Source organism: Balaenoptera ricei, chromosome 5, assembly GCF_028023285.1.
Source record: "Balaenoptera ricei isolate mBalRic1 chromosome 5, mBalRic1.hap2, whole genome shotgun sequence".
Lineage (NCBI taxonomy): Eukaryota > Metazoa > Chordata > Mammalia > Artiodactyla > Balaenopteridae > Balaenoptera > Balaenoptera ricei.
The window spans coordinates 43,798,349-43,815,426 of record NC_082643.1 but is presented as its reverse complement, the minus strand read 5'-3'; the positions used below and the strand labels follow the sequence as shown (position 1 = coordinate 43,815,426).

Below are 17,078 nucleotides of genomic sequence, written 5' to 3'. Positions count from 1 at the left end.
GCTTCTATACCCTGGAGCCCTAGCCCATGTTCTGAAGGTTCCTCAGGGAGCAGAACTAGTAGACCCCTTACGTCTCCTGTAACTTCTGGGATACCTGGTGAACAAGAGTGAAGAACGGGATGCTTTTGTGTTAGGGCTTTAGAGGCTTCTTCCTTTCCAGGTGTTTCTCTCTGGAAGCAGGATTTGCTTCTGTGCTTCGCTGGTGTTGAGCGTTGGGCAGCCTGCGCCTGCTAATTTCACCTGGGAAATAGAAGCGGACCCTGATGCCTGAGGGTGCAGGGGGTGCCGTGGACAAACTGTGTCGGTGGATCATTTGGCCTTATTATCTTTGGATACCTGGGAAAATGCATTGTAGGCAGAGGACAGCAACTTGGAGGAACATGGCTTCAGGCCTTCACAAAATTTAAGGTACTCTGGAGACAGCGCATATACATAGCAAATGACACCCTTCTTCAAGTTGCAAGAGAGAACAGCGTTAAGGGCAGTGATTTCGGGTATCCCTTTAAAACCAGTGGCATTCTCTTGATTTAAGCAGGGGGGAGGGACTTCCCTGGTGGTCCAGTGGTTAAGACTCTGTGCTCCCAATGCAGGGGGCCCGGGTTCGATCCCTGGGGAACTAGATCCCACATGCCGCAACTAAGAGCCCGCACATCGCAACTAAAAGATCCCACATGCCGCAACTAAAGATCCCGCACACAGCAATGAAGATCCTGCGTGCCACAACTAAGACCCGGTGCAGCCAAATAAACAAACAAACAAACATACATACATACATAAATACATAAATAAATAAATAGCTAACTAGCAGAGGGGAAGTTGATAATGAATTCCGGAGACCATCCCTTAAAAAAAAGAAGAGAGAGAGAAAATGAGATTAAGATTGGATAGAGAGTACAGACGTTGGCTATGTGTGATTAATTCAAGCATTCACCTGCTTGGTAGACTATGTAAAGTACTCCAAACCTTTGCAAAGGGTAGGTGTATGTTCTTTTTTTCAAAGTGTGGTAAGCTTTTTGTTTACTAAATTAAGTTGGTATCTGTTAGTGTATCATGCAGATGAATCCTTTCCTCTTCCTGCTTCTGCAACAGCATTAGCACAAATTTACTTGACTAAATGAACGTCCTCATTTTCAGTGACTCATATGTTCTAAACAGTGAGTTTCCTTGCCAGTCAGTGGTCAACCCACATGACCCTCGGCAACAGACATCGTGTGTGATGCCAGCAGGCATTGCGAAATCCCAGCGTGTGACGGGTGCTCAGCCTCTGATGCTCAAGTGAGCCTGTGCCCAAGATTGCTAATCAATAGAGAGGCGTGTGTATCAGGGTGTGTGTACAAGAGAAAAACAGGCATTTTGTAATCAACAAAAAAGAACTAACATCTTTTTTTTTTTTTTTTAAGGGAGGGCATTGCCTTGCCATTTCACCCTCACCCTCATAGGACAAGTCATCCATTGTGTCTTTTAGTGTAAGCCTGATTTAGTTTTAGAAACATATAACTGATGTTTTGTAAGTTTGATGTAACATGTACTTTTTTTCCTGTCTTTGCTGATAATCAGTTAAAACAACTCCTGCATCATATAATGAATGGGGTTGGTGGTTCATGGGCTCAAGGAAAATGAAAAAGGGGAAAATGGAGGTCTGCTGATGTGAAGAATCTTGAGTAATTTTAGAAAAAGGGGTATCAGGTGGAAGAAATTGTAAGCAAAGGCAGGCGAGTAGGAGAGCCTAAGAGATATTAGGGGCCCAAGAACTGATTTAGTCTGGTTGGAGCTAGGATGAGTGAAGGTGAGTTGGAGGTGCAGAGTGTCGAGATTGAATATTTCAATCCTAAAGAGCCCTGAATTCCAGGCCAAGAAATTACTTAATTAAATTCAGGACAAATCTGGTAGCTTTTTGGAAGCGGGGTTAGGAAGAGGGTGGGGAAAGTGGAGAAAGGAGGGTGGTAGATGGAAAGCCATTCTGGAAGGTACTGGGGCCTTGAACCAGAGCCATGGGGCTGGTGCAGAGGTGCAGGGTCTGTGCAGCCATATAAAAATGTGAGCCTTGGGGAAGAAGTCAGGACTACAGATGTACATTTGGGAATTATTTGCAGAGGGTGGAAGTTGAAATGGTAGATTGAATGCACTCACTGAGTGAAAGACATTTATAGAGGCTAGAGAAAGAAGGGGGTCAGGAAGAGATAAATGAACCAGATGAGTATCAACCAGGGAAAAGAATAGGAGCAGAGAGAGTGGAAACTCAGAGGAGAGAGAGTTCTAACTTTATATTTTTTCTCTCCTTATTCCTCTGCCCACTGATACTCTTCTGTGCTATATTTTTCGATAGATGTTTTCTATCAACTCTTTTTCAGAAATAAAAGCAGTAAATACCTTATCTGTAAACTGCTTTTTTGTGGGTGTCTACACACATGAGGTGGTGGTGGGGTTATTAGGGACTTCTAAAGCTAACGTAGAAATTACGTATTTTAGGGTAAGATTTGAAATGCAGGGGTGACACTGGTTTATGTGGAAAGTGATCATAGTACGGTCTCACTTTGTTGCATCTTTGCAGTTCTGCAGAGACTGAGCCATCAGACTGATGGGATTCTGGGAGAGCCAGCAGATGACACACAAAGGATATGTGTGTGCATGTTCTTGTGTAAACATTTTAAATTTGGGTTTACACATCTTTTAAAAACTTTCTGGCCTAGGTAGTATTTACATTCACATGGTACAAAAATCATAGCAATTTAAAAACATGTGCTTTGATAAGTATAGCTTCCAGCCGTTACTTTATACCTCCATGCCATGTTAGTGTCTTATGGATGTTCCAGTGGTTCTTTATGTGACCTCAAACATGCTATTGTAATGGAAATGTTTGTTATTTTCTTGAGTTGCTAATACCAAAGATGATGTACAGTAAACACTACTCTGAGCCAGTTTTTCACTTGTAGCCTGTAGTCCTTTCCATATTATTACTTAGAAAGTTTCTTTTTTTTTAACAGCTACAAGAAATTTCATTACATCAGTGCAAATGGTTTTTTACCTGTAGTTCTCCACCTTTTGCTATCAAAGAATATGTGGCGATTCACACCATTTGTAACATGAATTACATGTAACATAAATCTGTGACATGAATGGGATTGCTCTGTCAGAGAGCATTTGTAATTTTGATTGATGGCCAAATCACCCTTCATTAATGGTTGTACTATTTGTACTTCCACTAGGGGTGTATGGAAGTGCCTCTTTCCCCACGGCTTCACCAATGGTGTAAATGTATGTCAAACTTTTGGGTTTGTGCCAGTCTGATAGGTGAGAAGTGGAAACTCATGTTAGTCTTAATTTGCATTTCTTTTATAGAGAGTGTGATTTGGTACACGTTTTATGTTTAAGGGCCATTTGTATTTCTTTTTCTGGAAACTGTCTTTTGGCAATTTTTCTTTTCTTTTCTTTTGCCCATTTTTCTCTCTCTCTTGATTTCTGTTTCACTTTGATTTCTGGGACCTTCTCATATATTAAAGTGATTAGCTTTTGTCTGTGCTGAGCTAAAAATACTGCTTTCAGTTTGCAATTGTATTTTCCCCTTTGCTTATCATGCTTCTTACTATGCAGATATTTTCTTCTTTTTTAAATAAATTTATTTATTTATTTATTTTTGGCTGCGTTGGGTCTTCGTTGCTGCACGCGGGCTTTCTCTAGTTGCGGCGAGCGGGGGCTACTCTTCGTTGCGGTGCGCGGGCTTCTCGTTGCAGTGGTTTCTCTTGTTGTGGAGCACAGGCTCTGGACACACGAGCTTCAGTAGTTGTGGCACGTGGGCTCAGTAGTTGTGGCTCGCAGGCTCTAGAGCGCAGGCTCAGTAGTTGTGGCGCACAGACTTATTTGCTCCACAGCATGTGGGATCTCCCAGGACCAGGGCTCGAACCCGTGTCCCCTGCATTGGCAGGCGGATTCTTAACCACTGGGCCTCCAGGGAAGTCCGATATTTTTCAATTTTATGTAGTCAAATTTATCAATATTTTGTTTTTATAGCTTCTGGATTTTTATTTTTTTTAGTAGAAAAATTTTCTTTCTGCCAAGTCTTAAGGGAATTCTCCAGTGTTTTCTTTGACTACTTTTATGGCTTTAAAAAAAGAATTTAAATCTTTGATTCATTTATTCTGGTGTATTTGTCCAGATGGCTACCCAGATGTTGCAACACTGTCTATTAAAAAGCCCATCTCTACCCAAATGATTTGTGATGCAACCTTAATAATTTCCTGAATTCTAGTATAGTTTTGGATCTATTCCTGAACTTTCTATTCTGCAGTGTTTACTTGTCTTGTCATGCACTGGTACGTTGTTTTAATTATTGACATTTTAATATCTGGCAGGGATCGTTGTTCTCATTGCTTTTCCTTACAGAACTGTCTTGTGAATTCTTGCTTATGATCCATATGATCTTGACATTCAGCTTGTCTATGTTCCAGAGGAAATACAACTATCTATTTTTATTGGCATTGTGGTAAATTTAAAAATTTACTGAGGGTGGTTTGACCTTATCTGTGTTGAGTCTTCTTCTCCAAGAACATTACATCTTTCCATTTGTTTAGGTGTTTCTTTGTACCCTCCAGAGGTGTTTGAAAGTTTTCCTTAGACAGTGTACATTTCCTCTTAAGTTTATAATTCCAGTAGATATTATAAATGGAGCCTCTTCTTCCATCATATCTTCTAACTGATTGTTGTTTGTATATTGGAAAGCTTTGACTTTAGTAAGGCAGAAGGATATAAAAAAGTAGGAATTCTACTTATGTAGGTTTCAGATTTCCTTTTTTTTTTTTTTTTCAGGCATGCAGCTATTTTATCTTCGTAGTGATAGTTTTACCACTTGTTATTCAATTTTAGTTTGTATTTTATTTCTTTTCCAGTTTATACTTCATTTCTTTCCCTTGTCTAATTGTGCTGGCTGCTACTCCAATACAGCATTGACTAGCAGTGGTGTTAGTTGCCGTTCCTGCTGGGGACGGGCTGTAGTGCCTGTAGCATCTTCCCTGTAAGCATCAGGTTGGCTTTGATCTAGTTTTCCATCTTATGGTAAATACTTTTTTTTTTTTTTTTTAATTTTATTTATTTTTTTTGGCTGCGTTGGGTCTTCGTTGCTGTGCGCGGCCTTTCTCTAGTTGCAGCGAGCGGGGGCTACTCTTCGTTGTGGTGCACAGGCTTCTCATTGTGGTGGCTTCTCTTGTTGCGGAGCACGGGCTCTAGGCGCACGGGCTTCAGTAGTTGTGGCGCATGGGATTTGTTGCTCCATGGCATGTGGGATCCTTCCGGACCAGGGCTCAAACCCGTGTCCCCTGCATTGGCAGGCGGATTCTTAACCACTGCGCCACCAGGGAAGTCCAGTAAATACTTCTTGATGCTTGTTTTGTAAATCAAGAATGAATGTTGAATTTGTCATGCTTTTCAGCATATCTGGTGATGAGTATTTCCCCCACCCCCTTAGGCATATTATGGTAAATTACATTAATAGCTTAATATTAGAGTCATCTTTGTGTTTATGGACTAAACATTGTTTGGTCATAATATGGTGCTGGAAGCTGTCTGCCAAAATTGGAGTTAGGATTTTTGCAATTTATCCTTATATTTGAGATTAGTGTATTACCTACCTACTTACTTCCCTCCTTCCCCCTTTATGCCCTTTCTTCTCAGATTTAAAGGTTTGGTAAAATTCCTTGTAAAATGGTTCGGGTCTGGGACAGGTAAAGTTTCCTTACTCCCCACAACATTATTGCATTTGTGCAAATGGTTCTCTTTAGAGCAGGGATCCCCAATCCCCGGGTATGAGGCCTGTTAGGAATTGGGCCGCACAGCAGGAGATGAGTGGTGGTCGACCAAAGCTTCATCTGTTGTTCCCCAGCGCTCACATTACCTCCTGAACTGTCCCCCCCCACCGTTTAGAGCAATCATCTCTTGGTGTCAATATTAGTAATATTTTCTTAGTTAGAAAGCTATCCATTTTGCCTAGCTTTTTATTATATTCATTTGCATAGGACTTTATGCAAAGTTGTTTCTTATGATTTTTATACTTTTCTGTTTATGTTATTTCTTCTTTGTAAATTCTTATTTTGCATCATATGTGGACTTTCTCCCCTGTCCTTATTTTGTTTTTCCTACTTGGATTAACTAGTGGGATGTGTAGGTGTTTAAAGTAAACTTTACCCTTTTCATGTTAAAAAAAAAAAGTTGAATGTGACTCTTAAATGTGCCAACTGGGGAAATGTTACTGGGGGTGAGGGGAGCACGAGTAGTTTCATAACTCTAAAGTTTTTTTAAAAACTAGGCAATCGTGATTGAGTAGCTCTTAGGGAACCAAAGGAGATGCTACGTCAGCATTTATTTTGAGCACATTTCATGTATATCATGGGTCATGATAGTTCTGCTGATTTTGCCCCCTTTTCTTTTTATGGACCTATTATATGGTACATACGAATGTCATTCTAAAGCAGGGACACTTGTGAAACTTTTATGTAGTGAGTTTTTTTTTTCTTCAGTTTGCATTGTATTCATATTTTTGTTTTTCATCCTTACCGATCTCTCTACTTCCAAGAACAGATAAACTTCAAACCTTAAAACAGCAACCAAAAAATGACCTAGCCAACAGCAGCCCCTCTTACAAGTATATTGCTAATTTGACCATCAAATCGATAAAATATTATCAATAATAGGTGAAACTAAGCAGAAAGATGGTAACGTGTGTCTGTGAACTCTCAGTGTTCTAATACTTACTGGTAATAACATGTTTCTCTCATCCTAAGTATTTCTTCTTCTAAATCATTTTAGGTTGTAGGGTGAGGGGTTAACGTAGATCTGTCACTCGTAGCAACAAAATAATTTGATTCAGAGGTGGGGACCAATCCAGGTTTTGTGGGGGCCTGAAGCTTATACAATTTGGAGACTCTCTTTAAGAAAAAGAATACACAAAGTTAGGTGTGGGAGCTCGGAAGGGGCCGTGCAGGTGAGGAGACTGAAGCTTAACCTTCTTAACTTTACAGTCACTCTGTCTTTGGCTCAGAGACCTTGAACTCAATGTAGAGTCATGGCTGAGGATACAACAGGTTGTATAGAGGCTGTTTTCTACAAACCTTGGCTGGGTAACAGTCCAGGTTAATGAGGATATAACAGAGGTAAATGACTTTAGAATAAACCCTAACAGTGACAACGATAAAACATCAAGGGTGATTATTATCCTTTCTAAACCTTGACTAACCTGCAAGATGCCTGGGGCAGCTGTTTCTGCCTCAGAGAGGACTTGAAGAGGAAGGATACTGCAGGACATCTGTGTGCTGAATCACAAATTGGACAGAACAGCCTCCTGGGCAACTCGGACCTGGCTGAACTACAAACTGAGGGAGTATTAAATGGACCACTGCCCAGGGGCTGTTTTTTATTGGGCTTACTGTAGGAGGACCTAATGGGATGTGCTCCAGGCTGTAAAAGATTCCTGCCCCAGATTGGAAAAAAAAAAAAAAAAACAAACCAGTGACTTGAGTTCCTGCTTCCTGGGAGGGATGATTAAGCCTAAGTCAGTCAGTGACAAGTGCGTGTCCAGATTAATGACAGATGGAGGCCACTTATAGGTTTTCCCATATCAAAGTTCCATTTCTTCCTTCAAAGGTAGGAGAGATACTCAGTAGAACTGCTACTCAGGGCTTCTCTTTAGCAAGGAAGAACTGGGGCTGATGTGGAGTTGATGGGAAAGATCTTACATCTTTGAGGTTTGTCAGAGAGCAACTGTTGGACAGAGTGACATGGAATTTGAAGGTTTAGGATATGAGAGAATATTTGGTTTTGGAGTCACAGACTTGGTTTCAAATCCTGGTTCTATTTCTTTCTCTCCCCATGGCTCCAGCTAGGTTACCCAATCACTCTGAGCCTTAGTTTCCTAGTCTGTAAAATGGGGATAATAGACAATACCTCATAGGATTATGGGGATTACATGAGTGTACATGTCAAGGGTTTGGCACACAGTCTGGCATCAGGAAGCATTCAATAAATGTCAGTTGTCTTTTTAGTTTAGGAAGGAAGACTAAATTATTCATGGGAAGGGTAGGTATGATTGGCTAGAGCCTCTAATTGGGATTATAGCTAAAAGTTGTGGAGACTCTTAAATGTGACAGTTTTCTTTTTAAAAAATATTTATTTATTTATTTATTTTGGCTGCACCGTGTCTTCGTTGCGGCTCACGGGATCTTCGTTGCGGCATGCAGACTCTTAGTTGCAGCATGAGGGATCTAGTTCCCTGACCAGGGATTGAACCTGGGCCCCCTGCATTGGGAGCGTGGAGTCTTACCCACTGGACCACCAGGGAAGTCCCTGTAACAGTTTTCTGATTCCCCCCAAAAACTGAGGCATAATTAACATACATTAAACTGCACAAATATCAACTGTTCAATAAGATGAATTTTTACGTACTTGTAAACCAATGTGACTACCACCCAGATTCAGCTGAAGAACATATTCATGATCTCAAAGTTCTCTCAGGCCCTGCTTAGTAGGCGTGACTCATCCCTCAGTCCTCATTGTAACCTCTCTTTTGATTTCTGCCATTATCAATTAGTTTTTCCTATTTTTTGAAATTCACATAAATGAAATCATATAGGATGGGCTCTTTTGTGTTTTTATCAAGCAGCATAATGTTTATGAGATTTCTCCATGTTGTTACATGAATCAGTGGATTTTTTTTAATTGCTGTGGAGTATTTCTTTATACAAATACATAATAATTTGTTTACCCGTTATTGTGTTGATTGACATTTGGGTTATTTTACAGTTTTTAGCCGTTAGGAATAAAGCTGCTATGACCATTGTTGTGAACCTGTTTACTTGTTTTTCTTGGGTACATACCTTGAAGCGGAATTGCCAGGTCATAGGGTAAGCAAGTGTGTTTAACTGTTGGAAACTGCTAAATGGTATTCCAAAACAGTTGTACACGCTCAGAGCTGTGTCTGCATTCCATAGCCTCTTCAGTGCTTGGTATTTTTGGCCTTTTTAATTATAGCCATTGTGGTGGGTAAGTAGTAGTACATATCTCATTTTGGTTTTTAAAAATAGCATTTTTAGTACGTTTCTCTCACTATGTAAAATAATGCATATACTTTATTGAAAAATTAGACATTGCAGATGTATAAGAAAATTAAAAGTTACCCACATGAAATCCTATTACTCAGAGAAGACCTAATATTTTGATATCTTTCCTTATAGTTTTTCCCCCATTCCTATATATTTTAAAAAGTGTAGTTATTTTAATTTAGTTGATTTGGGGTTGGACCCTGATGTCTTTACTTTTATAGATTCCAAAGATATTCTAATGTGCAGCCATGCTTGAGAACTACTGAGTTAGTTCAACTCCTTTTTTTCCCTCTCCCACCTGTGTATTGAATATTTTAGTGCCTGGCCTGGCACTCTCTGTAATGACTGAATGAACGAATGAATGAGATTTAGATGAGGAAATTGATTCCCAGCTAAACTGACTTTTCAAATGAGTTTCTTCAACAGATTTTTTAAAAAATACAGTATTCAGTTTTAAAAAGTAAAGAGCATAGTACAGTTAATTCCCTTATAGCCATCACCCAAATTCAATAAGAATTTGCTTTACCTATCCTTTTTTTCAGTTTTTCCTTTGTGGAAGTATTTTATTTAATTAAAAGTTTAATTACAGATGTAGTATGTGAGCAATGTCGAAAATCAGAGAATACAGATAAGCAATCAGAAACACCGTATTCTCACTTTTTTTTTTTTGTGCTGTCATGTATTTTAATGTATAGTTGTAGTGACTCATTTTAAAAATTTTTATTGGAGTATAGTTGCTTTACAATGTTCTGTTAGTTTCTACTGTACAGCAAAGTGAATCAGCTATACATATACATGTGTCCCCTCTTTTTTGGATTTCCTTCCCATTTAGGTACCCAGAGAGCATTGAGTAGAGTTCCCTGTGCTGTACAGTAGGTTCTCATTAGTTATCTATTTTATACATAGTATCAGTAGTGTTATATGTCAACCCCAATCTCCCAATTCATCCCATCCCCCCACCCCCCATACTCTCACCTTAATGAATGTCCTTTTATGGGGGTATTTTAAAACTAGATATTATGTCATTTTATCTCTAAGTACCTTAGTATGCGTCTCAAAAATCTGACTTTTTAAAAACATAATCTGGATACCATTATTACACTTAACTAAGTTAATAACAGTAAACTGGATTTTTAAAGAGTCCTTAGGAAGGAGAGCAGTGGTAGTCAGGAACACAAAGGATTCACTGTGAAGTAAGCATACTCAAATCGCCTAATTTATGTGCTGGAAATTGTAACTTGACTAACGGCCCAGGGAATTTTTTGCACATGGTATATGTCAAGCTTAGCCTTGCGATGGTAAATTATTTTGAAAAAAGATGACAAAAAGTGGGCTGGAAACCTGTGCAATTGGGTGACTGCGTAGTTGATTCACTCATTAGTGTGTGAATATCTGTGATGATTAATGAACTGGAGAAGATTGAGGACAGAGCTCAGTGGTCTGTTCAGGGATCTGTCCTTCGCTCTGGCTTGTTAGAATTGTATCAGGACCTTGAACTATGCCAAGAGATTGAACATGGGTCTTATCTCTCCGGAGGCTGGCACTGAATATTTCCGCTCTTTAATCCCAGCTGCTCCGATCCACCCCACTCCCCAGCCCCAACCGCATACAGTTAATCTTTTTTTAAAAAAATAAATTTATTTACTTATTTTTGGCTGCGTTGAGTCTTTGTTGCTGCGCGCCGGCTTCCTCTAGTTGCGGCAAGCGGGGGCTACTCTTCGTTGTGGTGCGCAGGCTTCTCATTGCAGTGGCTTCTCTTGTTGCAGAGCATGGGCTCTAGGTGCACAGGCTTCAGTAGATGTGGCACGTGGGCTCAGTAGTTGTGGTGCACGGGCTTAGTTACTCTGGGGCATGTGGGATCTTCCTGGACCAGGGCTCGAACCCATGTCCCCTGCATTGGCAGGAGGACTGTCAACCACTGTGCCACCAGGCAAGCCCGCATACAATTAATCTTTACAGCTACTTTACCCTGGTCTCTTTAATCAGGCCAATCACATTTATGGATCAGGAAGGATATTGGGGCATGGGAGGGAAGAATGTAGGCCTGGCTTTCTTGCCAAGAACCAGAGACCCTCAGAGGAAATTCTCATAGCAGAAAAAGGACCTTGCCACCACTAGTTGGTGCTGGGACAGGTAAACTCCTTCCTGCCCAATTGCTTAATAATTGGGTAGGGGGATATAGAGTAAACTTTTTTTTTTTTTTAAGGGACGTAGTATTTATTTAATTCTGTAATAGGTAAATCATGGAAATAGGGGATTAACAGATATTGTCTCCTTCAATTCTTTTTTTTTCTAAAATTGTGGTAAAAACACTTCACATAAGATCTACCCTCTCAACAAAATTTTAAGTGTACGATACAGTATTGTTAACTATAGGCCATCCAGCAGATCTCAAGTACAATTTTTACAAAATTGAAGCATAATATACATAGACAAGAGTGTAGAATTATAAATGTACAACTTGGTGGATTTCCCAAAGTAACTGTACTCATGGACCTCTCACCTAGATCAAGAAATAGGACATTAACAGTGTCCCAGAAAGTGCCCCTAATGCCCCTTCTAAGTCACTACAGGACGAGGAAGTTTTTTGTTTTGTTTTTGTTGATTCCAAGCCAGATTTAATTTTTAAATTTCCTGTGGAAATAGTGCTAAAGGAGATTTCTATTTCATGGTACTGCTACTATATGATCACGTATATTTTGGGTTAATTAGGCTTATGATTGGATAGGACTCTAGCTCTAAACAGACGAATTCAAAGTTTCCATGAGAGAGTGTGTCTTAAACTCTGAGCTTCTGACTTTTGGAATATAGCCTATTGGTAGGTTAAGGATCAACTTCTATACATAAGCCTGCTATATCCACTTTTGGTCTGTGGTGGACCCTGATTTTCCGTAATTGCTGACCTAGAAAGTATACTTTACAGCTGGAAGATGGAAAAACTAGCGTGATTTATAAATGGGCAGTTATTCCAAGAGTTCACTCAGCTAATTTAGAGTTAATTATATTTGAGATGGTTTTAACTTCAGCCTCCATTTCTTTTAACAGGCCTTTCATAGCTGGTATTATTTATGTACCAGTGACTTGCTCAAGGCAGGTGGCACAGACAGCTTGTGCAATTCATCTCTTGCATTAGATATAATTGTTCTAATTTTATTTTCATCCAAGCATGAACCTTGTCGTGTTGGCCAAAGCATTGGTGTAAGGACAAAGTTCAAATGTTTATGGCTTTCCTTTTTTGAGGTTAACTTGCGAAACAAAAGGAAATACTTTCTAGAATCAGGGTTTTACCAATTTAAGAACTGTGGGTTCTCTGAAGGATCAGGATTAATTTATTAATAATAACGAGGTTTCCTTAATGACAATAAAACCAGTGTAGAAACTGTCTGTGCTAGTTAAATCTGATATGTATTTATATCTATATTTTGAAGACTTTTGATCTACTTATGAACATTTTTTGGTGTCAAAAGAAATATTTCCTCTTTTTCTAAGGTGTATTTTGATGCCTGATACATAGTGAGTATCCCCTATATGTGGATTGAATTGAATATTTTTTCCTGTTAGAAGTTCATCCTTAGGGTGAATTCAGTCAGTATTTCTGACCCTCAGTAGTCAATATGCAGGAAGGAAGTAACATTATAAATTCAGTAGTGCTTCTTTTGACATCTAATTTTATAATACCTAATTTCAGATTTTGTGTGCCTTATTAAAGAGCTCTTAAGCTAGTACCTGCTCTCTTACAATATAGAGCTTCATCTTGGGAACAATTGTCAGTTCCATGTAACTTTTTTTTTTTCTTCTTGGTTATAGCACATGTGTGGCCAACACCTAATTTAATAAATAAAACTTTACAAAACAAATTCTCCTGTTTATCCCTCCCTGATTCCATTGCCCTGGCAAACCTGAAACTACTACTCTGATTTTGATGTTTATTATTTTCATACTTCCCTTATACAGGTATGTATTCTTAAACAATACATAGTATTTATTGTTTTGCATTATTCAAACTCTATAAAAATATCACCTTTCACATATTACTCTGAATTGTTTGTTCCTTCTGATGTTTGCGAATTATCTAATTTGGTAAATTTTAGTTAATTTCTTTTAACTGCTATGTAGTATATACTTCATATATCCATTTTAAAAAATATGAGCTGCCATTTATTTATTTACATATAATTGACATATAACATTATATTAGTTTCAGGTATACAACATAATGATTCGATATTTGTATATATATTTTTAAAATTAAACTTAATTTTTCTTGGCCACGCCATGTGGGTGGCATGTGGGATCTTAGTTCCCCGACCAGGGATCAAACCTGTGCCCCCTGCAGTGGAAGCGCAGAGTCTTAACCACTGGACCTCCAGGGAAGTCCCGATATTTGTATATATTGCTGTATATCCACCTATTGAATGGACCTTTGTACTGATTCCACTATTTTGCCATTATAAACAATGTGGCAAGATGTTCTTATATATGCCTGTTTGTGCACAATTTTATAAGAAGCTCTCTAGAATATAAGGAAAAAGCTCTTCCTTAAAGTGGAATACCAAATAATAAATGTGGAGGGAATGAAGGAGAGAGAAAATACTATTTTAAAAGACACATAGTACCAATTTATTTGGAGTGAAAGTGTGAGGAGCAGGATATTTCTGTAGTTTCAAAGCATCTCCTTTTTTATAGATACTTATAGGTAATAATTATCTACTTATTAATCAAAAAGAGAAAAATAGTAACTTCACAGTGGAGGAACCCTGTAAGCACTGACTACCTTAAACCAAGTGGTCAAAGTTAAACGTCACAAATCATGGGACAAACTGACATCAGTGCCTCCCCATGTGATGCACTGAGAAGGATACAGCATCACTTACATAGTATTCCTGCCCAAAGTGTACAACCTGCATCTAATCGCGAAGAGACATCACGTTAACCCAAATTGAGACATTCTACAAAATAAATGGCTTGTGCTCTTAAGAAATGTCAGTATCTTGAAAAACAAAGAAAGGCTGAGGAAACTTTTCATATAATAGGAGACTACAGAGACGACATGTAAAGGTATTGTACAATCCTGGGTTGAATCCTGGACCAGGAAAAAAATGCTATGAAAGATATTGGTCCCACTGTCAGAATTTGAATAAGGTCTGTAGATACTAGTATTGCAGTAATGTCAACTTTCCTCATTTTGATAATTGTACAGTGGTTATGGGAGTTCCCTGGCGGTCCAGCAGTTAGGACTTGGTGCTTTCACTGCCGTGGCCCTGGTTCAATCTCTGGTTGGGGAATTAAGATCCTGCAAGCCCCACGGCAAGGCCAAAAAAAAAAAAAGTACTGAGGTTAAATAAGTGAAGCTCCATGTCCTAAAGAAATCTATGCTGAAATATTTGGGGGTAAGGGGCATGATGTCTGCAATTTATTCTCAAGTGGTTCAGAAAAAAGTATTGTTTTATACATACAGAGATACGACAGTAAAGCAAATGTGACAAAACATTGGCAGTTCGTGGATCTGGGTAAAGTGAACCATCACTGCAGTTTTTCTGTATATTTGCAATTATTAAATGCAGATCTTCCTGCGGTGTACCTGGAAGTAGAGTTGCTGGGTCTTGGGCTGTGAATATCTTTAAATTTACTAGACAGTGCCAAATTGTTTTCTAGTGTGGTTGTGCTAATTACATTCCATTGTCCCAGGTCTTTACCGACACTTGATATTATTCAATTAAAAATTTTTATCGGTCTTCATGGGTATGAAATAGTATCTCATTGTGGTTTTTGCATTTCTCTGATTATAGGGAAGCTGAACATCGTTTTAAATGTTTATTTAAAAGTAAGTAAGTCATTAAGGCTTACTCTTTTTATGAATTCCTCGCCATATACTTAAGCATTTTTTTAACTGAGTTCTTTGACTTTTTCTTATGAATTTTTTGTATGTTAAGATATTCTGGAAATGAATCCTTTGTCAGTTAGATGCATTGCAGTTACTCACATACTTTCGAAAGAGGCTTAAGGAAAATATAAAATTGAGTTATATTTTATTTGAGTTACACAGAATAAAGTAGGTCAGAGGGCAGAGAAAACATTGCACATCAAATGTGTAGTGGCTAAAGGGTTGGCTTCTGTTTACAGATCTCTTCTCTCCTGGCTCAGTTAAATAATATGAGGCAACTTGAACTTGTATTTTTATCTCTGGTCCTTCTGAAAAAGGTTATTTTTTAGAAGGGCAGTCTCCTGTCTCCAGTGTATTTCATTCAGCGATTTCCCAAGTAACTGTTCATTTCTTCCCTTCTAGACTTAATAAAAAAAGTCTATACATTGCTAAATAATGAAACTCTTGCACTGCTAAATATTGGCCAGTGCTCGGATTGAGTAACCTGCTCTCAGTGGTACTGCAGCACCTACAGAGCAAGAGGGTAATTCAGTAGCAAAACTATTTGGTTCATTTTCTAATACTGATTAAACCCTTTGCAGAGATGAAGAAAGATTAAACCACTTGGAGTACGCTACTGAAAAAGATAATCTAATGATCATTCAAGAACTTACTTTAGTGCTCTCATTCTTAAGGTGGTTAGGTATTAGCTTTGCATGCGGGCAAAAACAAACAAAACCCACCAAAAAACTCAAAAGTGAAATCAGAAAACTTTAGCCTTTGTAAGGACTTTCCCAGCCCCCTGCCCCCCATTTTATAAAGGAGAACACCAAGTTCGGTGACTTATTGGTTAACTCCGGTCACAGAGCAAGCTGGTGGTTGTCCTAACAGAACTTGACTTTGGATTCCAGATCCTCTTTACTTTCTACTCCAGTGCATTATGCTGCCATCCCTTCAAAAAATGGGTGTATTACAGCTCCTCCTACAGATGCACATCCAAGTTCTCCAGAGGGCAGATCACATAGCTGTCTCCACTTTCCTCATTGATTTCCTAGTAAACTGAAAGATGAGAAAATCAAAGGGGATCTTCTTTCAGGGAACTCAATGTCTTAAGTCTTGACTTTTCTAATTAATGTAAGAAGTAAATTCATTTGTGATATGCCCCATAGGGACAAATGGATAGCCATGTCACTGTGTATATAGCTACTTTTTATTTTGAAGATCTTCTCATCTATTATTTTTATTCAGTGGGTAGAACCGAGTGGCAGTAGTCATTTTTCAATCTACCAAACTTATGCTACTTTAAAAAATCTTTGAATTATTTTCTTTATGGAAAATACAATAACAGTATAAAGAGGAAAACCTAGTCCTATTGCCCAGAGATAACCACTTAATGTTTCCTTCTGGACATTTTTACTATATATATATTTCATAGAGTTAAGAGTAAACCATAGTTTTAGATCCTGACTTTTTTCACTTAACATTATAGTTTTTTTATTAATGGATATACTATATCTCATTGTCTGGATCTATTTTTTTTTAATTAATTAATTTTTGGCTGTGTTGGGTCTTCGTTGCTGCGCGTGGGCTTTCTCTAGTTGGCGGCGAGGGAGGGCTTCTCATTGCGTTGGTTTCTCTTGTTGCGGAGCACGGGCTCTAGGCGTGCGGACTTCAGTAGTTGTGGCTCGCAGGCTCTAGAGCACAGGCTCAGTAGTTGTGGTGCTCGGGCTTAGTTGCTCCACGGCATGGGGGATCTTCCTGGACCAGGGCTCGAACCCATGTTCCCTGCATTGGCAGGCGGATTCTTAACCACTGTGCCACCAGGGAAGTCCCTGTCTGGATCTATTATAATGAAAATGCTACAGTGAACACTCTTGCCTGCGTTTCTGATTATTTTCTTATGACAGATTCCTAGAATTGGAATTATTGAATCATCAGCAAAACTATTTTTAGTTTCTTCATGCCAAACAGATTTTGACAAAATTGCTCCTAGTTCCACACTCATACAAATTGAGTATGAGAGTACCTGTGTCATTTCTGTCTGTGAACTTTATCATTAAACAAACATATTGCTGATTTGATCATGCAAATAGGCCACTCTTTGATTCACGTTTCTTTGATTACAAGTAAAA

At 38.7% G+C, this 17,078-nt stretch overlaps 1 protein-coding gene across 4 annotated transcripts in view; it reads left to right on the top strand.

The window, feature by feature from the left end:
- Positions 1–17,078, top strand: part of GPAT3 (glycerol-3-phosphate acyltransferase 3) — a 58,089-nt gene that overhangs the window by 20,166 nt on the left and 20,845 nt on the right. The gene's annotated exons all lie outside the window — the stretch shown is intronic.